Below are 8,764 nucleotides of genomic sequence, written 5' to 3'. Positions count from 1 at the left end.
CACAAATGAGTGTTCTACTTAAGGTATTAAACCTGTCTCATTCACGTTTCTCTCCTTTAAGCTTATTACCATCAATAATTACATATTCATTTCCTAATCAGATAACTTATCTTTATCCCCACCAACTCTCCCTCATGCCTCCTCCTATCCTCCAGCCTTCCTTAACAGTTCTTGCTTTTTCTTCCTTAGTTTTCTGTCCCTCAATCTCTCACATCCTCTGCACACCATTTTACATGTTTTGGTTTATTCTTACATCACTACACTCCAACTCCAGTTAAATTTTTCTAACGTAAATTCTATTGAAAGGTTTGACTCAAGTTTCTCCAAGAAATGAAAGCTCTGCTTGAATGTGTAGTTTTGCATTGTATTAGAATTTTGAGACTTTCTGTTCTGCAGAGTGGAATCCCCATTCAACAGACCAGGGATGTTGTCATCCGATGTCTCATCAATCACTTGGGAGAAGATGCCAGTGCCTTGTTCAAGGACTTTGAGGTTAGTATAATACTGTTTACATGATTTTTAACAACGTAATCATGGGTGACCATAGAGTTCCTGCAGTACGTTTGTTTTTTCCTTACCGCACACAAAGAAGAAGCTGCTTTCCACATAGTGTAAACCAGCTGTGGACATCAGATACTGTACGAGTCAATTTTATTTGGAGAGAGAAATGAATTATATGGAAGCATTAATTAGTTATTTTGTCTGTCTGTGAGATCAAAAACAAATTTGGGACCACCACAGTAGTATTGTTTAGTTTGTCCACTTTATGTCCTGCTATGCTCTTATGTTGGTAGGTGGTATTTGTCTTGTGACATGCAGGTTGAGAGTGAGTTCTAAACTAAAGTTATCTTTACAATGTCTGCAGGATGCTGCTGATGGATCTGCCAGTGTTCAAGAGGAGTTGGCAGAAGAGGTCATGAAGATTTACCTGCTGCGGAAACAAGATGGGTCATTGGATGTCGGGATTGTCATTGAGGGCAACACTGTCCTCAGCAGTCTTGGAGATGTTAGCAGGGCCTGCTGCTATCTTTTGGGACTGACGTACGCGTTAGATCTGCAATACGCCAAGAACCTCAAACATAGTTTTGAGGTATTCCAGAAAGTACTGCTGGAGCTGGATTCTGGAAACCTTTCCAACAAGGTTCAGAGACTAAAGAATTACCTCTGTATGTAGTGACTGGCTACTGTTCAGCAAGATGCTCTCTTAGTTACGGAATTTTTCATTGGCAAGTCTAAAGTTTAGCTGATGTACTGTTGTCTTAATGTTTACATAAGACTTAAAGTTTCCATTCATAGTGAAATTGCATGTTGGACTGTTCTTGTTTTTTGATGTGGAACTTTAATGTGAAATATCACTGTTTTTGGTGCATTTCAGGAGGATGCAAAATGTTGTCCTTGGTGCATTTTAGACATGCAAAATGTCATTGTTCTGTTCAGACCCAACCAGACCAGTCACACCCCCTGAGGGACTCATTATGGCTCCTGGTCACCGCCTGGTAGAGAGTTTAGTTAAAGCAACAAAAAGAAAACAGAGATAAATATGGAGGATGTAGCTATTTGTCTTTACTCAGACCCAGGAAGTGAAACATAAAGACAAGAAAGACTAGTATAAGTATATTCATGTTAAGATGCTGTAAAAAGAGATTTGATTGGTTTGGCAATGCACTTTGACTGTTGGAACTTGCAACTCAATTAGCTGAATGTAATTATAGTTATTGTATAACATGGTAGACATTGTTGGCATTACAACCATGAGTTGTAATGCCAGTTGAGATTTCCAGGTTGAGACCCCTTATTAAGAGTTCAACTGTTTTTACATGTCATTTGCAAAGATAAGCTGTTGGATTTAAACTTGATTAGATTAGATTCAACTGAGGGGGTCTCAACCTGGAATTCTCAACTGGCATTACAACTCATGGTATATTATCTAGTTTCTTTTAACATGGTTTATTCTCGCCAGTAAGCATGTGACAGTGTCCATGTGAGCATCAGGCTGAATGCACCAAGAATTAATAAATGTCTACCATGTTATACAATAACTATAATTACATTCAGCTAATTGAGTTTGGATTTAAACTTGATGATTTATAATTGTCAAAACAGACAAATAAATGTTTACTTAAAAATGTTGATATGTGTAGAATTGCTTTATGTTTATTATTTTGTTTCATATATTGACTTGAAGTACTCATAGATTAAAGAGTAAATACTTAAAAATAAGTTAATGTAACATATTTATTCTGATATTTGATAGTCCAGTATGAATTACATTATATTAAAAAAATTAAGTATATGTAGCAGATTTGTTTTGTTAAATAATAATCAAATTTTCAGTTGCATCTACCTAACATTTTAATTATATCTACTCATTGTTTTGAGTGGTTTGAACTTAGGTTTACTATTGCATAGACTTAAAATTTTAATTATATCTACTCATTGTTTTGAGTGGTTTGAACTTAGGTTTACTATTGCATAGACTTAAAATTTTAATTATATCAACTCAATTTTTTTATTTCATGGTACTCAATGTAATTGTTCAGATCTGCTTATATTTTTTAATTAAATTTACTTAATCCATAAGGTAAATCTAAATGATTTCACAGCTTTCAAATTTACTCAATATTTTAAGTGTAAAAATGTTACACAGATTAAATTGAGTAGAGCATAGTTACAGTTTTTAGAGTGTAGGAGAAAGAGATATTCTTGAATAACTTTTTTTGTGAAGGTCGGAGAGACTTGCAAGTAGGCTCTACCCCCACTAAATGGGGTAGCGCGCATCGAGCGGTACCATCCTTGAGCTTCTCCGACTTTCGGAAGGGTTAGGGTTAGGGTTAGGGATGAAAGCACATAGGAGAAAGAGATATTCTTGAATAACTTTTTTTGTGAAGGTCGGAGAGACTTGCAAGTAGGCTCTACCCCCACTAAATGGGGTAGCGCGCATCGATCAGTACCATCCCTGAGCTTCTCCGACTTTCGGAAGGGTTAGGGTTAGGGTTAGGGATGAAAGCACATAGGAGAAAGAGATATTCTTGAATAACTTTTTTTGTGAAGGTCGGAGAGACTTGGAAAGTGGTTGCATCTGGACTAATTTGGGTCCTGCGGATCGATTGGTACCATCCCCGAGCTTGTACGACCTTCGGAAGAGGTCGACCGACGAAATTCCCCCAAATCTGAGGAGATATTCTTGAATAACTTTTTTTGTGAAGGTCGGAGAGACTTGCAAGTAGGCTCTACCCCCACTAAATGGGGTAGCGCACATCGATCGGTACCATCCTTGAGCTTCTCCGACTTTCGGAAGGGTTAGGGTTAGGGTTAGGGATGAAAGCACATAGGAGAAAGAGATATTCTTGAATAACTTTTTTTGTGAAGGTCAGAGAGACTTGCAAGTAGGCTCTACCCCCACTAAATGGGGTAGCGCGCATCGATCGGTACCATCCTTGAGCTTCTCCGACTTTCGGAAGGGTTAGGGTTAGGGTTAGGGATGAAAGCACATAGGAGAAAGAGATATTCTTGAATAACTTTTTTTGTGAAGGTCGGAGAGACTTGGAAAGTGGTTGCATCTGGACTAATTTGGGTCCTGCGGATCGATTGGTACCATCCCCGAGCTTGTACGACCTTCGGAAGAGGTCGACCGACGAAATTCCCCCAAATCTGAGGAGATATTCTTGAATAACTTTTTTTGTGAAGGTCGGAGAGACTTGCAAGTAGGCTCTACCCCCACTAAATGGGGTAGCGCACATCGATCGGGACCATCCTTGAGCTTCTCCGACTTTCGGAAGGGTTAGGGTTAGGGTTAGGGATGAAAGCACATAGGAGAAAGAGATATTCTTGAATAACTTTTTTTGTGAAGGTCAGAGAGACTTGCAAGTAGGCTCTACCCCCACTAAATGGGGTAGCGCGCATCGATCGGTACCATCCTTGAGCTTCTCCGACTTTTGGAAGGGTTAGGGTTAGGGTTAGGGATGAAAGCACATAGGAGAAAGAGATATTCTTGAATAACTTTTTTTGTGAAGGTCGGAGAGACTTGGAAAGTGGTTGCATCTGGACTAATTTGGGTCCTGCGGATCGATTGGTACCATCCCCGAGCTTGTACGACCTTCGGAAGAGGTCGACCGACGAAATTCCCCCAAATCTGAGGAGATATTCTTGAATAACTTTTTTTGTGAAGGTCGGAGAGACTTGCAAGTAGGCTCTACCCCCACTAAATGGGGTTGCGCGCATCGATCGGTACCATCTTTGAGCTTCTCCGACTTTCGGAAGGGTTAGGGTTAGGGTTAGGGATGAAAGCACATAGGAGAAAGAGATATTCTTGAATAACTTTTTTTGTGAAGGTCGGAGAGACTTGGAAAGTGGTTGCATCTGGACTAATTTGGGTCCTGCAGATCGATTGGTACCATCCCCGAGCTTGTACGACCTTCGGAAGAGGTCGACCGACGAAATTCCCCCAAATCTGAGGAGATATTCTTGAATAACTTTTTTTGTGAAGGTCGGAGAGACTTGCAAGTAGGCTCTACCCCCACTAAATGGGGTTGCGCGCATCGATCGGTACCATCCTTGAGCTTCTCCGACTTTCGGAAGGGTTAGGGTTAGGGTTAGGGATGAAAGCACATAGGAGAAAGAGATATTCTTGAATAACTTTTTTTGTGAAGGTCGGAGAGACTTGCAAGTAGGCTCTACCCCCACTAAATGGGGTAGCGCGCATCGATCGGTACCATCTTTGAGCTTCTCCGACTTTCGGAAGGGTTAGGGTTAGGGTTAGGGATGAAAGCACATAGGAGAAAGAGATATTCTTGAATAACTTTTTTTGTGAAGGTCGGAGAGACTTGGAAAGTGGTTGCATCTGGACTAATTTGGGTCCTGCGGATCGATTGGTACCATCCCCGAGCTTGTACGACCTTCGAAAGAGGTCGACCGACGAAATTCCCCCAAATCTGAGGAGATATTCTTGAATAACTTTTTTTGTGAAGGTCGGAGAGACTTGCAAGTAGGCTCTACCCCCACTAAATGGGGTTGCGCGCATCGATCGGTACCATCCTTGAGCTTCTCCGACTTTCGGAAGGGTTAGGGTTAGGGTTAGGGATGAAAGCACATAGGAGAAAGAGATATTCTTGAATAACTTTTTTTTGAAGGTCGGAGAGACTTGCAAGTAGGCTCTACCCCCACTAAATGGGGTAGCGCGCATCGATCGGTACCATCCTTGAGCTTCTCCGACTTTCGGAAGGGTTAGGGTTAGGGTTAGGGATGAAAGCACATAGGAGAAAGAGATATTCTTGAATAACTTTTTTTGTGAAGGTCGGAGAGACTTGGAAAGTGGTTGCATCTGGACTAATTTGGGTCCTGCGGATCGATTGGTACCATCCCCGAGCTTGTACGACCTTCGGAAGAGGTCGACCGACGAAATTCCCCCAAATCTGAGGAGATATTCTTGAATAACTTTTTTTGTGAAGGTCGGAGAGACTTGCAAGTAGGCTCTACCCCCACTAAATGGGGTTGCGCGCATCGATCGGTACCATCCTTGAGCTTCTCCGACTTTCGTAAGGGTTAGGGTTAGGGTTAGGGATGAAAGCACATAGGAGAAAGAGATATTCTTGAATAACTTTTTTTGTGAAGGTCGGAGAGACTTGCAAGTAGGCTCTACCCCCACTAAATGGGGTAGCGCGCATCGATCGGTACCATCCTTGAGCTTCTCCGACTTTCGGAAGGGTTAGGGTTAGGGTTAGGGATGAAAGCACATAGGAGAAAGAGATATTCTTGAATAACTTTTTTTGTGAAGGTCGGAGAGACTTGGAAAGTGGTTGCATCTGGACTAATTTGGGTCCTGCGGATCGATTGGTACCATCCCCGAGCTTGTACGACCTTCGGAAGAGGTCGACCGACGAAATTCCCCCAAATCTGAGGAGATATTCTTGAATAACTTTTTTTGTGAAGGTCGGAGAGACTTGCAAGTAGGCTCTACCCCCACTAAATGGGGTTGCGCGCATCGATCAGTACCATCCTTGAGCTTCTCCGACTTTCGGAAGGGTTAGGGTTAGGGTTAGGGATGAAAGCACATAGGAGAAAGAGATATTCTTGAATAACTTTTTTTTGAAGGTCGGAGAGACTTGCAAGTAGGCTCTACCCCCACTAAATGGGGTAGCGCGCATCGATCGGTACCATCCTTGAGCTTCTCCGACTTTCGGAAGGGTTAGGGTTAGGGTTAGGGATGAAAGCACATAGGAGAAAGAGATATTCTTGAATAACTTTTTTTGTGAAGGTCGGAGAGACTTGCAAGTAGGCTCTACCCCCACTAAATGGGGTAGCGCGCATCGATCGGTACCATCCTTGAGCTTCTCCGACTTTCGGAAGGGTTAGGGTTAGGGTTAGGGATGAAAGCACATAGGAGAAAGAGATATTCTTGAATAACTTTTTTTGTGAAGGTCGGAGAGACTTGCAAGTAGGCTTTACCCCCACTAAATGGGGTAGCGCGCATCGATCGGTACCATCCTTGAGCTTCTCCGACTTTCGGAAGGGTTAGGGTTAGGGTTAGGGATGAAAGCACATAGGAGAAAGAGATATTCTTGAATAACTTTTTTTGTGAAGGTCGGAGAGACTTGGAAAGTGGTTGCATCTGGACTAATTTGGGTCCTGCGGATCGATTGGTACCATCCCCGAGCTTGTACGACCTTCGGAAGAGGTCGACCGACGAAATTCCCCCAAATCTGAGGAGATATTCTTGAATAACCTTTTTTGTGAAGGTCGGAGAGACTTGCAAGTAGGCTCTACCCCCACTAAATGGGGTTGCGCGCATCGATCGGTACCATCCTTGAGCTTCTCCGACTTTCGGAAGGGTTAGGGTTAGGGTTAGGGATGAAAGCACATAGGAGAAAGAGATATTCTTGAATAACTTTTTTTGTGAAGGTCGGAGAGACTTGCAAGTAGGCTCTACCCCCACTAAATGGGGTAGCGCGCATCGATCGGTACCATCCTTGAGCTTCTCCGACTTTCGGAAGGGTTAGGGTTAGGGTTAGGGATGAAAGCACATAGGAGAAAGAGATATTCTTGAATAACTTTTTTTGTGAAGGTCGGAGAGACTTGGAAAGTGGTTGCATCTGGACTAATTTGGGTCCTGCGGATCGATTGGTACCATCCCCGAGCTTGTACGACCTTCGGAAGAGGTCGACCGACGAAATTCCCCCAAATCTGAGGAGATATTCTTGAATAACTTTTTTGGTGAAGGTCGGAGAGACTTGCAAGTAGGCTCTACCCCCACTAAATGGGGTTGCGCGCATCGATCAGTACCATCCTTGAGCTTCTCCGACTTTCGGAAGGGTTAGGGTTAGGGTTAGGGATGAAAGCACATAGGAGAAAGAGATATTCTTGAATAACTTTTTTTGTGAAGGTCGGAGAGACTTGCAAGTAGGCTCTACCCCCACTAAATGGGGTAGCGCGCATCGATCGGTACCATCCTTGAGCTTCTCCGACTTTCGGAAGGGTTAGGGTTAGGGTTAGGGATGAAAGCACATAGGAGAAAGAGATATTCTTGAATAACTTTTTTTGTGAAGGTCGGAGAGACTTGCAAATAGGCTCTACCCCCACTAAATGGGGTAGCGCGCATCGATCGGTACCATCCTTGAGCTTCTCCGACTTTCGGAAGGGTTAGGGTTAGGGTTAGGGATGAAAGCACAAAGGAGAAAGAGATATTCTTGAATAACTTTTTTTGTGAAGGTCGGAGAGACTTGCAAGTAGGCTCTACCCCCACTAAATGGGGTAGCGCACATCGATCGGTACCATCCTTGAGCTTCTCCGACTTTCGGAAGGGTTAGGGTTAGGGTTAGGGATGAAAGCACATAGGAGAAAGAGATATTCTTGAATAACTTTTTTTGTGAAGGTCGGAGAGACTTGGAAAGTGGTTGCATCTGGACTAATTTGGGTCCTGCAGATCGATTGGTACCATCCCCGAGCTTTTACGACCTTCGGAAGAGGTCGACCGACGAAATTCCCCCAAATCTGAGGAGATATTCTTGAATAACTTTTTTTGTGAAGGTCGGAGAGACTTGCAAGTAGGCTCTACCCCCACTAAATGGGGTTGCGCGCATCGATCAGTACCATCCTTGAGCTTCTCCGACTTTCGGAAGGGTTAGGGTTAGGGTTAGGGATGAAAGCACATAGGAGAAAGAGATATTCTTGAATAACTTTTTTTGTGAAGGTCGGAGAGACTTGCAAGTAGGCTCTACCCCCACTAAATGGGGTAGCGCGCATCGATCGGTACCATCCTTGAGCTTCTCCGACTTTCGGAAGGGTTAGGGTTAGGGTTAGGGATGAAAGCACATAGGAGAAAGAGATATTCTTGAATAACTTTTTTTGTGAAGGTCGGAGAGACTTGGAAAGTGGTTGCATCTGGACTAATTTGGGTCCTGCGGATCGATTGGTACCATCCCCGAGCTTGTACGACCTTCGGAAGAGGTCGACCGACGAAATTCCCCCAAATCTGAGGAGATATTCTTGAATAACTTTTTTTGTGAAGGTCGGAGAGACTTGCAAGTAGGCTCTACCCCCACTAAATGGGGTAGCGCGCATCGATCAGTACCATCCTTGAGCTTCTCCGACTTTCGGAAGGGTTAGGGTTAGGGTTAGGGATGAAAGCACATAGGAGAAAGAGATATTCTTGAATAACTTTTTTTGTGAAGGTCGGAGAGACTTGGAAAGTGGTTGCATCTGGACTAATTTGGGTCCTGCGGATCGATTGGTACCATCCCCGAGCTTGTACGACCTTCGGAAGAGGTCG

This window comes from Limanda limanda, unplaced genomic scaffold (genome assembly GCF_963576545.1).
Source record: "Limanda limanda unplaced genomic scaffold, fLimLim1.1 SCAFFOLD_25, whole genome shotgun sequence".
Classification (NCBI taxonomy): domain Eukaryota; kingdom Metazoa; phylum Chordata; class Actinopteri; order Pleuronectiformes; family Pleuronectidae; genus Limanda; species Limanda limanda.
This window is presented reverse-complemented; position numbering follows the sequence as displayed.